The following is a 22,500-nucleotide window of genomic DNA, read 5'->3' on the forward strand; positions in this document are numbered from 1 at the left end:
TGGGACGACTTACTGCACAGTGTATGTGCTGTGCTCAGCGGTTTTTCTTCAAATAGATTTATTAAATGTTTGTTTTATTAGTCTTTTTTCACCCATGCTCTTTTGCGTAGGCACACTTAATGTGGTGTATAGCTCGAGGAAGTCTCCTAATTATTACGATTTTGAACTTTTAAAAATATTTTTGCGATGCTCGTCGAAACGGTTATTCATATTCTGTTTTCGGGTAAACAGTTCCATGTTGAAGCTCAGTAACATGAGGATTAATACGTTATTATTTTAACCGCCTCAACAAAAATAAAAAAGCCTTGTGGCTTGTTCACTCGTATAGTACACCGTTTTAAAGCCTGCTACATTCCTTGGGATATGTGCGCTTATTTGAAATGTATCAATAAAACTTTTTTATGGTAGCTGTCATTGCAGTATTTCAGTGTGCTGTTTTCACTACAGTCGTAGGGCAACAAGGAACAGCGCCAAAAGCGTCGCCCAGTCATTGCATAAAGAACTATACTTGAAGTTCTAGACATAATACGCAGGAACTCAAAGTCCATGAGAAACTATAACACTCGGTTTATAACGTATGTTTAGAGGTCACCGTTGGCCTACTTTATTTTCTGACGTCTTTATCATATGGCTTAAGTTGTGATCAGTTAATACTATGTTAGCATGTGTAAAATAAGTATCTCATGGTTAATACTATGTTACCATATGTAAAATAAGTATCGCATGATTATTCCTAATTACTATTATAATCCTATGTCAAAGGGAATGTAAGAAAAAGCAAGTTGACTATTCACCATTTTATTTTACTTGAATCAGCCTTTGCATCGTGTCAGGCAAGCAGAGATGCTGGAGACTTCTCAAAATAGCCTGAGTTGAAGGCTAACGGCTAATGGCATATTCAAATCTTGGATCTTGCCCTCATTTGATCTCACTTAAAATTAGTCAAGTAATATTAAATATGCATTTTTGTAAAAAAAAAAAAAAAAAAAAAAATAAACCGCACTTGGTGTACTTCATCCTTACAAAAGGTTTCTTGTAAGCTACACATGTCTGCCACACGCCATCAATCACAATAACATATCCTCTTTGGTGCGAAACATTTCTGTCTCATCGATCATATTGCGGTAACCATCAGTTTATGATTGAAGGTACTTCACTCTTTCTTTCTACCTCACTTTTATTAGGTATTCTTTTCATAAATATGAACGTTTTAAGGTTTCTTTTGACCATACTAATGTGCATTCAGTTTAATTCCATACTTTTTTACTCATCCAGTTGTTTATGTCGATCATTACAACTTTTTTCAACGTTTCCTGAAAAGAGATAAAATTACCTATCATCTGCCAACAAAATTAAGCTTTCTTCATATTTTATTGTAAATTGTATGCAATAAGCAATATTATCCCATAGGTCAGTCTCCTGGTTCTCCTGTTAAACAGCATTTTGTGCAGATTTATCATTTTCAGTTCTTACCCATAAAATTTTGAAAAGTCAGAGAACGACGATTCCATGTAAGAATACGAATAGTGTTTCTACAGTCATTTCTGTGCTCCCTAATACGAATAAAACAGACTTTTCTCAACTCAGACAGTTGAGAAAAACTTTTATTGTTTCCATCCAAAGCTGGCTCGTAGGAATCAAAGAACAGTTGGTACTATTTTAAGGTTCAAAGACACTATTCTTAATCTGTGTGTTCATGGATGCTTCATAAATGTACTTGTCCAAGATGTCGTATTAGGATTTATCACAGTTCTACCAAAAAAGGATGCGTAAAGTGTGTATTGATTCCTATAAAGTCAGCTATAAAAATGCTGAACTTTAGTAGGAAATTTGGAAACCGTATTTCATTGGATAATTTTGAAATTATGACACATGACACGGATGATACCTCACTTCTTACCCTTCAATCCCCAAGTGTCAGACAGCTCGTCCTATCAGTGACTAATGTCTTCTCCCCCTCTGTTTGTTGCATAGTCATTCTCCGTTTTTTATTTTTTCTCTGTTCACTAAATATCCATATTTTGAGGCTTTTGTTTGGCTTTAGTCATTAGTTTTATGTTTTCTTCTTATTCACTTTAATTGATTGGAGTTTTATTTATCGAAGCAATTTTTTTTATTTCCATTTCCGTAACTATTCCAGTCCGGAGGATGATGCGTTGCTTCGACATGTTGGCGAAGAATATGATGCAGTGCATTACCTAGTTTTCTCCTTCCTTCTCCCCATATTTCGTATTTGTATAGAAGTCAATAGTAGTGCATGAATGTGTGTATATATGTATTTATATAAATAAATATATGAACACGTGTATATATATATATATATATATATATATATATATATATATATATATATATATATATATATATATATATATGTGTGTGTGTGTGTGTGTGTGTGTGTGTGTGTGTGTGTGTGTAGGTATGGCATGTATGAATGTATATATTTGTGAGAGATGTGTATTGTTTTTATTATTTTTCTGTGGCATAAGTCCTTTTCTATAATCGGTCATTGGCCCAAGAGATGTGGCCTGAGAAAAGAGCACTATGTTAGATTCATTGTCTTCCTCCTCCCAGAAAACGTATTTTATACAGTGTAATGTGGTTTCTAAATTCCCTCTCAACTTCTTACACATTCACTAATATATACTTATAAAGATTTGATCATTTCATTTTTCTTAATTAAGTAGACTATTATACAGTAAATCGAATCTTTCTATCAATGAATCTCGTGATATTCTGCTTTCAAGGAAACTATTTGCAAGGCGTAAAGCTATTAAATTTATATTTTTACTTCAAAATGGAAAGGTGGCCGTGAAACACAAGCACGTCTAGCGAATGCACTTTCGCCGAAATGAAAGCATTCGAAGACCAAGTCAGCGAAAAAATATTTCCGGGCCATTAGAGACGTCCATTTTATTTGTCCTATTTGGTAATGCTGGGGAAATGTGAAATTGAATGACTCATTTATACGTATATATTCAAGCAGGCATATTAACGAAATTCCATTGACATATTAATCCCGGGACATTAGAAACAATCTTCCCTCTATTATTCAATATTTAATGTATTATTGAACGTATCACCGAATTCATGGTAATGAAATTACTCCAGGGACATTCAGTCACTTTCTCTTTACTGTTCACTGATTATCCTCTCACTATTCACTTGGAGTTCTGCTGCTCACACTGCTAGGGTGAGGTCGTGTGGTCCATGGGCTCACTGGGTGAGGGGAGGGAAATCTGGCTGATATTGCGTTATTTCAATATTTATTTGCTTGCGTTATTCAGCTCTTATTTTTAGGGGGAATTACCTATTCTGGTCTTAATGAATAGAGGGGGTTAGGTGTATGCTTTATAGGATGCGTGGGTTTCAGCATTAATAGTCCATTCACGGTATAGACACTCATATGTATATATCTATTATAGATTTTTATTTGTAAAGATTTAGTGGATGTTTCCGTGGGGAATATTGTATCGCTTTGGATACATGTGATGGCATTAACGAAATAATACTGCGCTTTTTCAATTATGTACTTAATAATCAAGTGCTACAAATGTACTTCCTTACAGCCATGTTAATGAATACAAAATATGGACAAACTAGGAAAAATGTAACCCAAGTGATTGATAAAGAGAGAGAGAGAGAGAGAGAGAGAGAGAGAGAGAGAGAGAGAGAGAGAGAGAGAGAGAGAGAGAATTACTTTCAACTACGTATATCACGAATAATATGCTCATTAGTATGCAAAAATATCTCTAAATATCGCAGGTTGTATGGCTGGCAAATAATTGTTCCAAAATTTTTGTTTTGTCACTTTACACAGAAATGGATGAATCCGAGTGGATATATAAGATTAAATATCTGGGTATCTGAACAAAAAACTGGCTGCTTTTGTTTGTTTTACCATCACTGTTATACCACTTTTCTTTTATTGTTTTATATATATAACAAGTACTATTTACGGTTCTGAAATATATAGTCATTTATGATAGTAATTGAATAGGGAATAGTTTCAGATGACTTTATAAACTCAATGCTATTGAGAGCTATTAGATTACCATAGTTATTTAGTGTAATAGGGATAGGTATGTGATACTTTATATATATGTATATATGTATGTATATATATATATATATATATATATATATATATATATATATATATATATATATATATATATATATATATATATATCACCTTGAATATTTGGAGTTCAGAAGTTTCCACAACTGCACTAGGCAAACCATTCCACATTTTAGTTGTAGCCAAGATAAAACTCCTAGCAAACACAGTAGGAATAAGCCTGATGGTAGAAAATTACACACTGTATGTAGCATTTGTAGCCAAGATGGAACTCCTAGCAAACTCAGTAGGATTAAGCCTGATGGTAGAAAATGACACACTGTATGTAGCATTAGCCTGCCTACTGTTGCAAGCAGAAACAGCTAGGTCAGGTAAAGAAGAGTGCAGAGGATGTTTGTGGTTGTAGTATATTTTATGTAACAAACATTATGAACTCACTTTACGTCTCTGCCACAAGTCAGCAGTAAGAGTTGGTAAAATAAACTCGATTGATGACATAACTGTATCCAAGGGTTTGAGATGAGAGTTGACACCAGAAGAACCACACTTGAGAACAGTACTTCAAACAAGGAAGGAGAAGAGTTAAGACAGATATAATGGCTTCTTCCTGCAACATTCTAATAATTCCCCAAGATAAATTTTTGAGAAACAGAGGAAGCAATATTATGGATATACTTCTCAAAAGTCAATTTCATATCAAAATTTACACCTAGAATCTTAAGAGTCACTGACATTTAAAACCATACTGTATAAATGTAAATCAGGATGCAAAGGCAAAAGTGTTCTGGACTGACTAACTAATCATACTTGAGTTTTAGAAGGGTTATGCTGCATGCCCCAAGGCTTCTCCACTTGTGAATACGTTCCATATCTCTATTCAAGGATTCTGCAGCCACCGACCTAAGGCGTGGAAAACAACAGCTAGAAGAGTAGGATCATTGGCGTAAGCAGCCAGTTTGTTCTCCAAACCTTGCCACATGTCAGTAGTATCTATCTATATATATAAAAGTGAATGTTTGTATGTTTGTGCGCTATTGAAATCCGAAATGCTTAATATACCTAAACAAAATTTGGCACACAGCCCCTATTTGAACCCCAGGAAGCTTAAAATCCAAAATTAAACCTCTACCCCCGTGACAGACATACAAACAAAGACATCACAAACGAAATTTTCGTTTTTAGTAGTTCCGTCAGGTTTTCCTTCAGGTGCTTTATAGGTTAATGGTCATTTTTCACCTGGCTGCTCCAGGTTTTCTCCCAGGCGTTTGATTAACCTGCAACAATAAATCCCCTTTACCATCAGTTTTTTTATCAGAATTTACATGAATTTTGATCATAATTTATGATAAGTATTAATATAATTGTAAGTTACCTCGCTAAAATCAACAATGAATTCATAACCTACATCGATCATTTCTATTAGTAGAGGTCTGCTTTCTGTAGTAATCGAAGCCGAGAGCACCTTCCCCATCTGTATAACTATTAGCTTGGTAAGCAGCAGAGCATGTTAGACCATAGAGCCATACCTGTAGACAGTAGATTTAAGTTGATGTACATATTAGCGATGCTATGATGGGCTGAAAGGAGAGACATATTTTACTTTACAGTACTTGAATGTGGAACAGACAGTATTGGAATGCATGACAGGCCCAGTCTGACAGCCTCACCATCACTCATACGGCATTTTCCTGGCCTACAGAGCGTTCACAGCCAAAGTACTGTTGGTCTTTCAATACACGCACTGCAGTATTAATGGAAATATGCATGTGTGCAATATCAGTGACATTTATTTGAACAGCTATGTAGGTAGTTCATATGACATCATGTTATGGCAGTCAGCTTCCTCAGCTGACAGCTTACACCTGTCAAAATTATGGCTACAGAAATGGGTCAAGCCTTCAACCCTTACTTAAATGCAATTTATTTTATATCAGTACTTTCAGAGATAAATTCAACATTCTTAACTTTTCATTAAAATCATGTTTTATATATATATATATATATATATATATATATATATATATATATATATATATATATATATATATACATACACACACACACAAACCGTAATGTAGAACATCGTGCACTATTATTTACGCCTCATCCAACATTGTTTAATATAATTATGTACGGTAGTTATTCTTTTACCATTTTTTTACAATCACAATCATGTACAATAATATAGAAAATACAACAATAACTAGCCCAGCAGATATATTTCAACAATAAAGCTCTACTGCAAGGCGGATGCACTATGGCATTATCTACTATAACACAGACACTGATGACAACATGTACATTATGTAATAATATGTAGGACATACTATGAATCATATTAGATAGGTCGGTTGAAATATACACCCGAAGGCTACCTTGAGATTGAGAAATAGAACAGACAGATCTCAATCTGTAAAGTATTGGCAACAGTGGTAATTGGAAAAAAAATACATTATGTAGCCTACAATATAAACAATCACATGGGCACACTATCTTTGCTTTTCTGTTCTTTTTGTTGCTTTGAGTAAGCGTTTTCCTCGAATTTGAAATAGTAGTAGATCCTGCAGCGAAGATAGAACCGGATGATGGAGTTCAGGAGACTTCCATCTTGATAGGCTGGACAGAGCACAACCTGCATGGAAGGTATCTGCTTCCTAACTTTGCCCAGCAATTTAGACAGGATGATGCTGCTGAATAGCAGACTGGTGATCTGCTTTTCAAACATCTTTTCCACACGACTGAGGAACCCTGACAAACAGTCAGAGGGATACACAGGGAACCAAATGACAAACAATCAGAAGGGATGCTCAGAGAACCAAATTACAAACAATCAGAAGGGATGCACAGGGAACCAAATGACAAACAATCAGAAGGGATGCACAGGGAACCAAAAGCTGAATGAGACATATTATAATGGTCACACGCTTTGTAGTGACAATATAGCTGTGGTTCTTTTACAACTTATCGATCGTGCTCCCAGCAGTTTCCCCATACCAAGCCTGGTGCAGGCATCAAATGTCACCGGACTGCCCGCGTCCTTTGGGAGCGTTGCATACCCATAAACAAATCATGGCAGACACCTTACGCTGCAACTCGTATTGATATGCTCTGATATACGTGATTATTTTCATTATGCATCAAAGCCTAGAAAAAATACATTGCCTTCCTCTTTTAACGACATTATTTTCATTAGTATACGTCAATAATAATGCCTTCCTCTTTTAACGGCATTATTTTCATTAGCATACGTCAATAATAATGTAAATAATTATTAATTTTAAATTACTATTAGTTGATTAATAATGTCAGGGAATGTTATAAAGGGGATATAAGGATGCTGAGTTGCTAAATGAAACATTACTGGAACACCGACGCGACGGTCCGACCGTTTTAAGTCACGACACATACACCCTTCTCCTGCAAACCCTATAATCAATTAACTGTATCCACGGAGATAAAGGTAGGATAAGGTATCTGTATTTGAAGACGTAAAATCTTGTATAAAGTTAAATGTGAAGGCGGTAAAACTAAGTTTTGAGCGTCGCATCGGGTATTACCTTGGAAATTGACTTTTTCTATAGTACCGAGGTTGCTTATCAAGACTTGTCGCTCGACCATAATTAACCCAAGAACTGATTATATTTTGGTAAATCTATATATTAGCTTCGCGCTGTTTTTACCTTTTCAACTGGTTTTTTCTACACTTTTAGGGGTTCTGATACTAGCCAAATGGAATGTCCCTTCGCCGTGTTGGTAATTCTAAGCCGGCTGTCCGTGGTGAGCTAGACTATGGCAGTTGGCGTTTTTCTGTTATTTTACTTGCTTTACAAGAATTTAAAGTAATATTTTGTCGGCCGGCTGTAACTAAGCTGTCATTGACCTTTGAAGATTACGCGACTTGAATTGCCTAACGCAGGGTAGGTCTAAGCCAGCATTCTGCGGCAAGCCCCCCACCCCTCCATAGCTAATACGGCAAAATTGTAACAAGTAAACCCCCCACCAAAAATACCAACATAACGTACCCTAGAGGTGTTTACTGGTTACAATTTTGCCGTATTAGCTATGGAGGTTGGGGGGCGGGCTTGCCGCGGAATGCCGTCTTAGACCTACCCTGTGTTAGGTAATTCAAGTCGTGTAGTCTTCAAAGGTCAATCACAGTTTAGTTACAACCAGCCGACAAAATATGACTTTAAATTCTTGTAAAGGAAGTAAAATAACATAGAAAAACGCCAATTGCCACAGTCTAGCTCACCGCGGACAGCCGGCTTAGAATTACCGCCGTGTTTAGTACTGGCCAGCCTGGGGTGGGCGGTTGGTACCCATACATTAACAAGTTATTGCACTTGCCGGACGGGATATGAACCATTAGAAACAGACGTACCCGTGCTCTGTCTTGTGAAGATAGCGTATGGAAACCCCTGGGGTAAATTTTTACAACAGTTCCAACTCCATTTTTCTAAAGTAATTATGTATTTTCATGTGTGTTTTAATGTGTTGTGAATGGTTATGATAGTTATACATTGGGGAAATGAGTTGTTTTTGAGTTACTAGACTATACACCCCTACTACATCCAACAAGGTTGGGGACCCTTTGGGAATGGGGGAGTTTTGGGTGGGGTAAATCACCATCGACACAAAACAGCATTTGAATTAATGAATAAAATGACGGAAATCATAGCATACCTAGCAAGCCGTAGTCAGGCAATGTAGGCTAGTGTAATGTAGCCTAACATCCCTTAACCACAAGGGGGTGGCGGAACGGCGCTTCACACCTCATCCACATTTATAAAGATTCTTGGCAGGCTTGTATATACTGGCAAGAAGTAATGTTGGGCTGCGTGCGCTTGCCACAGGGGTTACAGAGGGTAAATCATGTTACAATATTTTAAAAACAATTATAAATTTACCTTAATTGGATGGACACAAACGTTCTGATGGGTTATATCCAGAACAAGATGGTTGTGGCTCATCTACAGTGTCATCGTCGTCGTCATCAGAAAATGATTCCCTGGGTGGTGATGGTGGCTGAGTGTCACTTAAAGGTGGATACAATTTAGCAGCTTCAAGTAAAAATTGGTGTAAAACTGAACTGTACTGCTGCAGGTAACACTCCATGTTGTCTTTAAAAATCAGTGCATTGTGTCTCATTTTCAATGAAATCGTGAATTAAGCGAAAATAATCAAAGTTACAAGACGAACACAGACTGGACATAACCTCAGTCTATGACAGACTTCAACCAAATGACAAGCGAAAATGTCTGACACCTATAAGATTTCACTAAGTCACGTGACTCCCAGACAACACGTAACTACCCACAATGCAATTTTAAGGGGGGTGAAAAATTCACACCAGAACCACAATGCAGTTCTAAACAAAAACAAACTCACATCAGAGCACAAAATGTGTCCGTGTTAAAGTAAACAAAACACTTGAAAATTTTTCGAGGATGGGGATTATATAAACATTCATATTTCGGATATGGTGAATTTCCCCAAAAAGTGTTCAGAGACAAAGTTTAATTATTTTTTATACAAAATGCATTTATAATACTATAAGTATTATAGAATGAGTTGGAACTATTGTAAAATAATACCACCCCTTGTTGGATGGACTTCAGGGGTTAATTACAGGTTAATTACACTCAAGCGCCAAAAAATTAAAGGTAAATTCATAATTAGCAATCAAACAACTGTAGAAAAAGTTAAGTTAGAAGGCAGTCGCGGCCGCGGAGCTACTATATAGTTCTACCTATATTTTTGCCTTTGCGCATGTGCAGTGTTACGGGGAACTTTTAGTAAAAAGTGGAATTTCCTTCGCTGGGGGCAGAGCTCCCATCTAAGTAACACGGCCTACTAGGTTAGGTTAGGATAGGGTACGTTAGGTTAGTATGGATCCTTTTATAATAGATATCCGTAGCCAAACCCTTCTTGAACATATGCCTCCCTAATGTCTCTTTGAGGAACGTTCCATATGATCCGTGCGGAGCTAATACTTTGAAGTGCCTACTCGATTTCTGAAATTGATATTTGCAATTATGCTAAGCGTTTTTACGGTTCTACCTCCTAAAATATTGTTTTGGAATTAGGGTGACTGGACCTTAGGATGGGACCCTAAGCTAGAGTCAGGGAGGGAGGCGGTATTCAATTGCACAGAATTGTATGGAATATTTTTTACCTTCAAAACTAAAGTTTAGGTAGGCTGTCATGAACCTAAGGCTACCACCCTAGGTTAGGTAAGTATGCAGGTTGGCCAATATTGTAAATGCAGATTTAAAGTGAATTGTGAAGGCATTTAATTATTTTCAGTTGCATAAAATGGAAGAGTTGCTTGACAATATCTGTATTTGAAGGTGCCAGATCTTAGATGCAAGTGACCTATTGTTTCAACAGTGAAGGTGCATTTAATTATTTTCATGGTTTTACACAAAATGGAAGAGTTTAGGTAAGAGCCTAGGACCTTAGGCCAGTACCATAGCTTAGGGGTAAGTTCAAATGTGGCAATTTTCAGGCCATTTGCATATTCAGTTGCATAGGTTTGCCTGCAGCACCTATATGTGCAATTTCAATAGTTATTTTCATGGTTTTACACAAAATGGAAGAGTTTATGTAAGAGCCTAGGACCTTAGGCCAATACCCTGGCTTAGGGGTAAGTTCAGATGCAGCCATTTTGTTAGTTTGTTTGCATATTCAATTGCGTAGGATTGCATGCAACCTCTATATTCTATGCAATTTCAGTAGTTATTTTCATGGTTTTACATGAAATGAAGAGTTTAGGTAGGAGCCTAGGACCTTAGGCCAGCACCCTAGCTTAGGGGTAAGTTCAGATGCAGCCATTATCTTAGGTCATTTGCATATTTAGTTGCATGTTCAAATGCGGTCATTTTCTTAGGCCATTTGCATATTCAATTGCATAAGATTGCATGCAACATTTATACTTGCAATTTTAATCAGGGTTTTTCTTATCTTTATCCTCAAAATATTTGAAGGCGTCAAATTTTACTCGGGCATTGTTGGGTTGGTGAGCTAGTAGATGATAAATAGCAAAGGTCAAATAACACTCTCTTGACGAACACCTAAAGTGACATTAATAAAACTACTGTACTGGCCAGCAACACAGACCCTTTGGATTCTGCCTGCTATAAATTCATTTAAAATATTAATATTAGGTCTACCAATTCCCAGTAATCTTAGCTTATAGATAAGTGCTTGTGATTCACTTGGTCAAAGTCTGAACTAAAATCTAGACCAACCCTGTGTGCCTATGCACCCTCATTATTAGCAATTTTGCAAGATGGTAGATAATAATAAGAGTGTAACACAAGTACCAAGGCCTTTACAAAATAAAAACTTTAATACCTGTTAGGTGTGGATTTGGAGTCTCTAACGGTTTGTATGTTTGTTCATATTGTCCCCCTAGCATATATATTGTGATTTGTATCACTATTTACCAGTCCTTGGTCAGTGACGTAGAAATAAAGTCAGAACCGGTAAGGACCCATGCCCAGTCTCTTATTTTTATATAAGTAACTTACCAAATAATTACATAGCTATAGTTTCTACTTTAAGCAGCAGCACAAAATTCGAAATTCGCGGTAGCGCTCTTTTGTTTTAGGTGTAGGTATGTTGCCCCACCCACTGTCGGGGAAGAATAGGTACAACTTAGCTAAGGAGCTCAGTTCGTTTCTGCCGGTTAATGACTGAACAATGGTTATTAGCAGCTCTTGTTTTCACTTTCACCGGATGGTCGGAGATCGTCTTTGGTGAAGTATTCTCTGATTTTTGGTAGCGCAGCTATCTAGCTTAGCTAGATTTTGAATACTTCGATTGTGACTTATTCATTTGGATTTTTTTACCATTATGTCGGACTCTAGTTTATCCAGCATTAGGTACTGCAGCAAAGGCTGCAAAACTAGACTTACGTCGGTAAAATACGACCCACATACCATTTGTTGTACTTGTAGGGAACAAATTTGTTCTCCTGAATTGAATTCTGACAAATGTAAGGACTGGGAAAAGAGTAAATGGAAGACGTTACAGACTCATTTAGACAAATTGAAACGTGACCGAATTAGAAAAGCTACAGCTAGGGCCGAAGCAAAGGCTTCTGCTAGTGTAGGCCATTCTTCAAGGGATGATATTGATGTTTTGCCTATCCCTTCGACGCCTGTGACAGCTTTTTCTCCCATTTCCAGTCCTCCAGCTTTTCCTGTCACTCCTGTACCTAACTCTCATTCTGCTGAACCCAATGCCATTGCCAGCTTAGAAGCACGGGTAGATCAAAAATTTAATTTACTTGTGAATACTGTTTCCCAAATTGGGAACTCTGTGAAGGTCCTAATGGACAAATTTAATAGTGTTGTTTTGAGTGATGTGTCAGTGGAGGGGGTGGCTGTTCGTCCCACCAATGCTCCTAGACCAAGGTCCCTGCTAAACTCCCCTTGCAAACATGGGAGGAAGCAAACTGGCAATCCAAGGGAGGTTGGTGGGGTTTGCCCACGAGCAGTCGTCGCCTCATCCGAGCCTGTTGTCCGCCGATCCCAGGCTGTGGAAGAATACCATTGGAAAGCTATTAGAATGGATACCCATACCCTTTCTTCAAGTGATTCAGACTCTCCCACATCTAAGAAACGCAGTGACCATTTTGCGTATGTGTCTAGGCCACTGAAAAGGCCAGGCGCTTCAATGGATTCAGATTCCCCCCCCCCCCCTCCCCCGTCTCACAAGCGAGCGGTAGAGAGAGAACGTAGCCCTCTCCCTTCTTGTAGTTTCTGGGATTCGCCAACAAGAAATTCTCGCTCCTTTTCACGTGCAAGAAAGCGCGTAGTGTACGTCAGTAATGTGCATAAGCTCCAACTCACAGATCGCTCGGCATCTGAGCTTTCGCCTTCAGAGCGCCCAAGGTCCGAGCGCCCATCTTCGTCCGAGTGCCCATCACCTTAGCGCACAGCTCTCGCCTTACCTGTTTGGGAGCACCCAGATTCCAAGTCAAGTCAGAAGAACCCGTGTTTGACTGCTCGGAACGGGAACGTCAGATCACAGAGCGCCCATCCTTGGCGCGCCAAATGTCCGCGGACAATGCAGTTGCTTCCAAGGAGTCAGTGTCTGCTTCAACAGCAGGTGGGCGCCTGTTGTCCGTGTGCCCAGTCGATGGGGGCGCCTGTTGTCCGTGCGCCCAGTCGATGGGGGCGCCTGTTGTCCGTGCGCCCAGTCGATGGGGGCGCCTGTTGTCCATGCGCCCAGTCGATGGGGGCGCCTTTCCCTTCCACCCCACTTCTAATGTTTTCGTGACCCTGCAACAAGAATTTCCATCGGCCTCTCAAGATCGTTCTTTGGCGCCGCTTCAGCTCCGGCTTGACAAAGTTTTGAGCCTTCTTGAAAAACCTACTCCAGCGGTACAGGACACCGTGGAACCCGCAGGATCACCCGTTTTGTCCGCTGAGGAACCTGCAGAAGAAGAACAACCCACCTGTCATTACTCGGCTCTATTCAGATTTTTCCTGGTCTGCTACCCGTCATCCTTCTCCCCAGTCGTTCCATTATCGCCGGGTTCAGTCTACCTGAGCATGCAACAACCACCAGGTACTGCCAGGCTTCCGTGTATGGTGTTGTCTACATCATCGAAGAAAGCTTTCGGCTGCATGGATGCCTGGCTAGCAGAGAAGAGGAAAGTCGGGAAGGCGGTTTTTTGTGCACCTCCTTCTCGCTTAATAAGGCAGAAGTACCTGTCTTATGCAACTGGAGAAGCTCCATCCTTGGGAGTTTCTGCCCCCTCTCAAGGAGACTTCTCCAGTATCATAGATGCTTCTCGTCGTTCAGCTTTTGCTTTGGCCAGAATTCTTTTCACAACCTCGGAGTTGGACCATCTTTTCAAAGATATATTCAAAGTCTTTGAGATTTTTAGTTTTCTAGTTTGGACAGTAGGAGCTCTAGCTAAGAAAATAGAAGACTGTGTGTCCCTGCAAGAAAACTTCGCTTTGGACTGGCTGGGAGTACTGGGGTGCGCGGATAGAGCTGTAAGAGATGGAGCAGTAGAACTAGCTACCATCTTCACAATGGGAGTCCTCAAGAAGCGAGATTTGTGGTGCTTATTTACGGCAAAAGGGGTCACTCCATCAGAACGTTCTTCACTTCTGTTTGCACCCCTAGACAAGGATAATCTGTTCCCGCAGGACACTCTGGATTGGATTTCAGTCGATTTACAGAAGAAATCAACTCAAATCCTCATCACTCAATCCACCAAAAGAACGAAGTTTCCTGCAAGAGCCACTTCAACTGCAACTCCTAGGATGTCGTCACCCCTGCAGCAACATCCCTTTCGAGGAGGTAGAGGCCTTCTCCAGTCCCGACCTAGAACCAACCTCCGAACCTCCAGACCATCTAGGAAACCCTTCAACAAATCTAACCTTAGAAAATGAGACTCCAGTTCTCCGTGTTCCAGTGGGAGCAAGACTTCCCCATTTCTGGCCAGTATGGGAGAAGAAAAATGCGGAACTGTGGGTGCTGGAGGTATTACGAGAAAGATATGCAATCCCCTTCAGGGGAAAACCTCCCTTAGTAACCTCTCCCATCAACTTAGCAGCCTACTCAGTAGACTCAGAGAGGTTTTCAGCCCTATCTCGGGAAGTGTCAGCTCTTCTGGAAAAGAGAGCTGTGGAGATAGTCGAAAATGTAAACTCAAGGGGATTTTACAATCGCCTCTTCGTGGTTCCCAAGTCATCGGGAGGATGGAGACCTGTCCTGGACGTCAGTGCCCTGAACCGCTTCGTTCAAACAACAAAATTCAAAATGGAGACGAATCAGTCGGTTTTGTCGGCCATCCATCAGGGAGACTGGATGGTTACGATCGACATGCAAGATGCGTACTTCCATATTCTAATTCATCTGGACTCCAGGAAGTATCTAAGAATTGTGTTCTAGGACAGAGTCTTCCAGTTTCGGGCACTCTGCTTCGGACTATCCACGGCCCCTCAAGTTTTTACCCGGGTACTCGCTCCCCTTACGAAATGGCTACATCTTTTGGGGATAAACATTTCTCTGTACCTGGACGATTGGCTCCTACGCTCCCCCTCGAATTCTCAGTGCATGGAGGACCTACAGAAAACTCTTCGTCTCACACAAGAATTAGGACTTTTAATAAACTTCAAGAAGTCACAGTTAGTCCCAACTCAGTCTATTCTATATTTGGGGATAGTGATAGACTCTCAGAGTTTTCGGGCTTTTCCATCCCAACAAAGGATACTTTCTTGCTGCAAGAAAGTTCAGAACTTCGTAACTCGCAACTCCTGCTCAGCCAACGCATGGATGAGTCTTCTTGGAACTCTCTCTTCCATCGAGAAGCTTGTTCCATTAGGCAGGCTTCATACAAGAGCACTACAATTTTACCTCAAAGCCAATTGGAAAAGGAAGTTGTTCCCGGACTTGTTCAGTTTCAGCATCACTCCCCAGATGAAAGAAGACCTCAGATGGTGGCTAGCAGAAGACAGATTCTCAACAGGAAGGTCTCTGGTTCCAACGAACCCCGACCTAACGTTATTCTCCGACGCTTCAGATCTGGGTTGGGGAGCCCTTCTCAACAACATGGAAGTGTCAGGAACATGGTTCCCTTCCGAAAGAAATCTCCACATCAACGTGAAGGAACTAAAAGCGATTCATCTGGCACTTCAACACTTTGCAATGCTAACCTGCCACAAGACAGTAGCGGTTCCTTCGGACAGCATGCCCGCCCTAGCGTATATCAAGAATCAAGGAAGGACCCATTCTTTTACACTCTACGAAGCGACAAAGAATTTTCTTTTGGGCAAAGAGCAACAAGACCCAAGTAGTGACTCGCTTCATTCACGGCAAGATGAATGTCCTTGTGGACGAATTAAGTTGGGGAAAACAGGTCCTACTGACGGAATGGACACTCAATCCACAGGTATGCACCAACCTGTGGAAGCTGTGGGGAAAGCCGTTGATAGACCTGTTCGCGACGTCAAGGAACAATCGTCTTCCTTTATATTGCTCCCCAGCTCCGGACCCACAAGCATGGGCAACAGATGCCATGTTGCAGGACTGGTCGAACCTCGACCTTTACGCCTTCCCTCCCTTCAGCATGGTGAGGGAAGTGTTGAGGAAGTTCAGTTCACACGACAACGTGTCAGTGACACTAGTCGCTCCCTTTTGGCCACACAAAGAGTGGTTCCCCGATCTTTTGAACCTTTTGACAGACTTTCCAAGGCTGCTTCCTCAGAGGAGAAATCTCAGACAGCCGCACTTCCTCCGACACCATCAAGGATTATCCACTCTCGCTCTGACAGGCTTCAGACTGTCAGGGAGCTTGTCAGAGCGAAAGGATTTTCAAGAAAGGCTGCAGAGGCTATTGCTAAGTGCAGGCGACAACCTTCCTCTGCAGTTTACCAATCCAAGTGGGCAGTTTTTAGGAAGTGGTGCCAAGAGCGAAAAATTTCCTCTTCTCAAACATCTGTAACCCAAATCACAGATTTTCTTCTATATCGCAGAACATCGAAAGGACTCACAACATCTGCCATCAAGGGTTACAGAGCGATGTTGAGTTCAGTGTTCAAACATAGAGGATTAGACCTGTCTTCAAACCAAGACATCATTAACTTAATCAAGCATTTCAATACTAGTGAGCAAGCTAAACCCTCAGGAGTTGCTTGGAACTTGGACGTGGTCTCCAACTGGCTTTCAGGACCACTTTTTGAACTGATGGAGTTGTCGTCTCTTCGGAATCTTACGAAGAAGACATTATTCTTGGTGGCACTCGCTACAGCCAAGAGAGCCAGCGAGCTTCATGCCATTGATAAAAGGATAGGCTTCTCACAAGGCAATGCAGTATACTCGCTAATTTTAGATTTTTTGGCCAAAAACGAGAATTCGGCTAACCCTTGGCCTCGCTCCTTTTCTATCAAGAGCCTCTCAGAAATACTAGGCCCAGACGATCAAGAGAATGTCCTCTGCCCAGTAAGAGCTCTAAGAGTATACCTCGAGAGAACCAAAAACCATAGAGGATCGGCCCCTAATCTTTGGTGTTCTGTTAAAAACCCCAGCTGTCCTTTGTCCAAGAATGCACTATCATTCTTTTTAAGATCCGCTATTTCGGAAGCACATTCGGGAGTTCAAGATGAATCACTACCCTTGTGCAAAGTAAAGGCTTATGAAATAAGAGCTGTGGCAACGTCTTTGGCATTTAACGTAACCTGTCTCTCTCTTCAATTTTACAAACAACATTTTGGAGGTGCAAGTCAGTGTTTGCTATGTTTTATTTACGGGACGTTGAGACGGTGTACGAAAAATGCAGTACTTTAGGTCCGTTCTTCGCAGCTGGCATGGTATTGGGGGATGAAGGATAGGAACGCCTTCCCTTTTCCTCTGTCCACTCTCCTTGAATAAGGGCAGTCGTACTTCTTGGGAAGTTTGGTGGACACTGAATCTTGAGTGTCACCAATTGGTATTTTATGGTTTTGGCTAAATGTCGTGTGGTGTAGGTTAATTTTATCTGGTCTTTGTTATTCTATTGTACTGTGCCCAGGGCAGGGGCAGATCCACATATCATTATGTGACCCATTGGAATTATTAGCTTTGGCAACCTGCGATTGACCCCCTACGTTGCAAAGCACCCACTCAGTAGAGGTGACTCTTGGCTCCACCGCCACACCGCTACAGGTCGAGAGGAACCACGACCAGAGGCAGTACCCGTCTGCTGTTACTCCCTCACCAGGTAAGGTTACAACAAGCATTCCAAGATGCTAGCTAATTTGCTATCCCAATTTAACCCCCATATCGAGTAGTTTTTTAGGTAGTATATGTCCATTCATCCCACCTCCACTCAATGTGGGATTCAGCTATGTAATTATTTGGTAAGTTACTTATATAAAAATAACATTTTTATTATAAAATAAAGTTTTATATATACTTACCAAATAATTACATGATCAGAGTCCACCCTCCTCCCCTCTCATGGACATAGAGCATAAATGAATTTAGCTCCTTAGCTAAGTTGTACCTATTCTTCCCCGATAGTGGGCGGGGCAACCTACCTACACCTAAAACAAAAGAGCGCTACAGCGAATTTCGAATTTTGAGCTGCCACATGAAGTAGAAACTATAGCTATGTAATTATTTGGTAAGTATATATAAAACTTTATTTTATTATAAAATGTCATTTTTCACCTGCAGTGATGTGATATATATATATATATATATATATATATATATATATATATATATATATATATATATATATATATATATATATATATATATATATATATATATAAAATATATATATATATATAAAATATATATATATATATAAAATATATATTATATATATATATATATATATATATATATATATATATATATATATATATATATATATATATATATATATATATATATATATATATATATATTATATATATATATATATATATATATATATATATATATATATATATATATATATATATATATATTTTATAAATATTACTGCTGTTGGCCCTCGTAACATTTGATTGTAAATAATATCAGCCTGACCAAGACCAGGAAAGGCCGTTGTCCGCATTAGGAGCGTCTTCAGTTCAAACTTTAACGTCCGTTGGAGAAAGGAATAGGTAGCATTTAGGCATTTAACCCCATAGGAGAAATTTCCATATTCAACTTTAAGAATAGGTGGTCCTAAAGTCCTTTTTTCCTTTCTACCTGTCTCTCTTGGCGAATGTTTTTAATAGAGCATACACGCCTAAGGCATGACTGTAGGCCTGTTTTGACGCAGTGCTGGTCAGACAAGAGACAGAGAGAAGCCAGCCACCGAAGCCAGCAGACGTCTGGAAGTGGCTCTGTGACCGCCTTTGTCTATTATTTTATTAGTGAATGGTGAAGTACGAACCAATACCCGGAACTTTCGATCATCCGTTGTATGCACGACAACGCTTCGTCCTAAGGTAAAGTCTGTGTTTTATTCAAAACTTCGTCCATTCTTTTATCCCCTTTTCTGTATTTCCCAATCTTTCTTTGTTTCATTCTCCAGCCACCATTTAGGGTAACCGCTGGTATGAAGTCTAGATTAAGCCAAATTATTATATTGTTTAGCGTTAGCCAAATTATCCCAGTAAGTCTCGGGAATTTAGGCAAGCAAGTAATTTTTAATACTCTGGTATTCGTTATGCCTAGCTCTCATTGTTTGGGGAGAACTGTTGCGTCTTTGTATCTAATACCATCTTAACAAATAGAGATTTTTCTGTGTCCGCAGTTGGTGACGTTTATCATAAAGTCTTTATTCCTTGAATATTCTTTGTTAAGGTTAATTACCCTTAACTGGCGACCTTTGATTAATTAACGTCTGTCTTTGAGGTTAACTCGTGGCTTCAAGAGACAGGTTACGTGTATTCTTGGCATGCAGGGCCATGAAACTTTACGTAAATTAACCAATAACTGATCAGCCAAGACACCCATGTAACATTGACGACCTTGCGTAGAATCTGGAGAAAAGGAAATTAATTACATTAATTCCAGAGATAAAAGTCAGATATTGAATTCCATTTTACTCTTCCAAACAAGGAGCCAGGCATAATAATAAGCAATAAGAAGAATAGTTAGAATAACAAGTATAGTGAGAATTAGCGTAGGAAAGTGTGCACTGAAAGCAGAGCGAGTCATAATTTGTAACGTTGTGAGAAAGGGCATTTTTACCGCGTTCGGACCATTCGAGTTAAGTCGTCCAAGTAACGGATCCTAAGACCGAATGCGCGGAGCCCATTTCATGTACACAAAGTAATTTAGTAATCGCGTCGGCAATTCCGATCGTTATTGTTTTCATATAGCGGGAATCATTCAAAACACCGTGTCAGTGAAATAGCGAATGAACGGAAATAGTAATTTTGTCATAAAATACATTTTTTTTCAGTAAAGTAAATTTGGTCCCGTCCGAACCACAGACCCATTTCATTTTGATGGAAGTCACTCCTTAACCTTACGTTTTCACCGCAGAAAATACAATAACAAAAGATACAACGTTGTTTGGTAATTTTGTTTTCCATCCTTAACGTAAAACGCTATGCATGATTGGTATATTTAGAGTAAAATCTGGATACCTGCATTTGTTTCGTTCGTTGTTTTGAATTTTGTGCTAAAAAGAAAATACCCGCCATCTTGATTCCTCCGCTGTGCGGGTATTCGGAATTGTTTTGAACTGGGTGCGAAATACCCGCCATTTGGGGTTCCCGCGCCGCCAGAGGTTGTTTGAATTCAGGCCTAACGAGCTTTAGCCGCCATCTTAAGACCTTGTTATTGTGACCAGACTCTGTTTTCAGCCATTTTTGGGTCTACTTTCTTTGGCGTAGTAAACCCACCTTGCAATATCTTAGCTAGACAGACTTCGGTAGACAAAACCAAGATATAATTTGGTCAGGGAAAGATAGGCCTTAGTTAGGAGTAATACAATAACAAGTTCCTATACAAATACCTGCTGAAAAAAAACCATATAAAAAGAATTTAAATCTTAAGCTAAAGTCTTGTGACGTCGCGTCGGCTCCTTTGAAGGTCACGATATAAAGCATCGCTAAGGAAGCCAAGACGACATATCTGCATTTTATTTAGAACCATGCCATTGTGCAATTATAAAATCTTTGCTTAACATGTTCTCAAGCAGCAAGAAATTAGCTGATTGAAAATCTCTCTCTCTCTCTCTCTCTCTCTCTCTCTCTCTCTCTCTCTCTCTCTCTCTCTCTCTCTCTCTCTCTCTCTCTCTCTCTCTCTCTCTTCTTCAAGTTTCAAGTAAGCCGTGAAGTGATAACCTTCAGTGTACGTGACCCGCTTCAAAGAAAGACGGGCCAACACAGAAATTAAATTAATAAATAAAAGAAATACCTCTGTCCCACAAGTAAGATGAGGGCAAGTAAGCTTTTACCCTGATAAATTGTCGGTCGACTGAGGCCTGGTACCCATACTGAAGCGAAACCATAGTTTTCACCCTCTGAAAGAAGAGCGGTTAGCACTGGGACCAGCCACCCAAGAGTACCTTTAGAAAAAAAAAAAAAAAAACCCAGATTCACTTTATTCCACAGTGCCAATAATTTGCTGCACTGTCATCAATTGAATAGCTTACTTCTCTCTCTCTTTTACCTTCCCTTTCTCTCTCATTCAATTGTTACACTCTGCAGGGGTGTAGAGTGCCTTTCCTCCTATATAGCCTAGTTGGACTCCAGTAGAGGGTCCCTAGGAACACACTGGCACCATAGTGCCACCAAGTAAGCATATAGAAAATAAAACCAAAACAAAGGGAACGCAGAAGAGAAAGTTCTTCTGGAACCTAACCTGCACCAGTGCCTAGGGATACTGAGTGCCACTAGTGTGACCTGTACACGGCACACCCAACTACAGTGCCACCTTTTGAAAGGGTGCCACGTCACTGAAGAGACACTTCCTCGCTGCCTAAGTACGCCCGTCGACCTGGTTAGATGCCCTTCCCCACCAGAACCATGGCAGCAGAGCATTATAAAACCTTCCTGGGGCTGGGGACGGCGGCAGGTCTCACCGGCTCGGAACTTACCACCTGGGTCAAGGAGCAAGTGGATGACTTAGCCAAGCGGGAGAAGGAAGAAAGACTTGAACGGAGGGCGTATGAAGCCGAGCAGAGGCAACTAGAAGAGGAAAGAGAAGAAAGAAGACAGCATGAGTTAGCCTTCAAAGAGAAAGAGCTCGAGCTGGAAAGAGCAAAAATGGAGAATGCCAAAGCTATGGCTAGACAGCAAGCCTCCAGCCCTACGCCTGCTGCATCAAACGCTCCAATTTCGAGCATCAATTCCCTAGTCCCCAAGTGGACTGAGGACGAGCGAGAAGCATGGTTGGAGGAGATCGAGGCTCTTTTCGATAACTACAGCACCACAGAGACGGAGAGAGCCTTAATACTAGCCAAGCATATGGAGGAAAAGCCAAGGCAGCGCTTTGCTCACTGGAGAAGAGCCAGAGAGGCAACATGGCGGAAGTTCAGAGAGTCATTACAAAGGCCTGCGAAATAACCCCAGAAAAATGAAGACAGCGGTTCTGAGGTCTTGCCAAGGAAGTCAGCTGGTCTTGGACAGAATGGGCATGTCACAAAACCCAGTCCGGTATGCGCTGGTTCGACTCCTTGGCCTGCACGACGTTTGAGGATCTTTTCAATCAGACCATGCTAGAAGACCTTTACCAATGTGTGCCTGGGCCCCTTGCTGTATATCTTAACGATAAACAGCCCCCCACACTTATGGAAGCTTGTCGCATGGCTGATTCGTGGGAAACTTTTAATCAGTCGCATAGCACCTCTCAGAAGCGAATCGTTCCTCCGGCCTACCTCTCGAACTCCACTCGCCTGAAGAATGGACTGCCGAGCAAGACCCTGTGCAACTATTGCAAGAAGGGGGGGCACGCTGAAG

At 40.3% G+C, this 22,500-nt stretch overlaps 1 protein-coding gene across 3 annotated transcripts in view; it reads left to right on the forward strand.

The window, feature by feature from the left end:
- LOC136837305 (cytosolic carboxypeptidase-like protein 5) overlaps nt 1–22,500 on the forward strand; it is a 513,303-nt gene that overhangs the window by 39,778 nt on the left and 451,025 nt on the right. Inside the window, exon 1 of one of the 3 annotated variants that reach the window (XM_067102046.1) lies at nt 7,426–7,541. The exons of the other annotated variants lie outside the window; for them this stretch is intronic. The gene's annotated coding sequence lies outside the window, so the exon portion shown is untranslated. Of the gene's footprint in view, nt 1–7,425; nt 7,542–22,500 lie in introns of those variants that run through there. 3 annotated transcript variants of the gene reach the window in all.

This window comes from Macrobrachium rosenbergii, chromosome 58, assembly GCF_040412425.1.
Source record: "Macrobrachium rosenbergii isolate ZJJX-2024 chromosome 58, ASM4041242v1, whole genome shotgun sequence".
Classification (NCBI taxonomy): Eukaryota; Metazoa; Arthropoda; class Malacostraca; order Decapoda; family Palaemonidae; genus Macrobrachium; species Macrobrachium rosenbergii.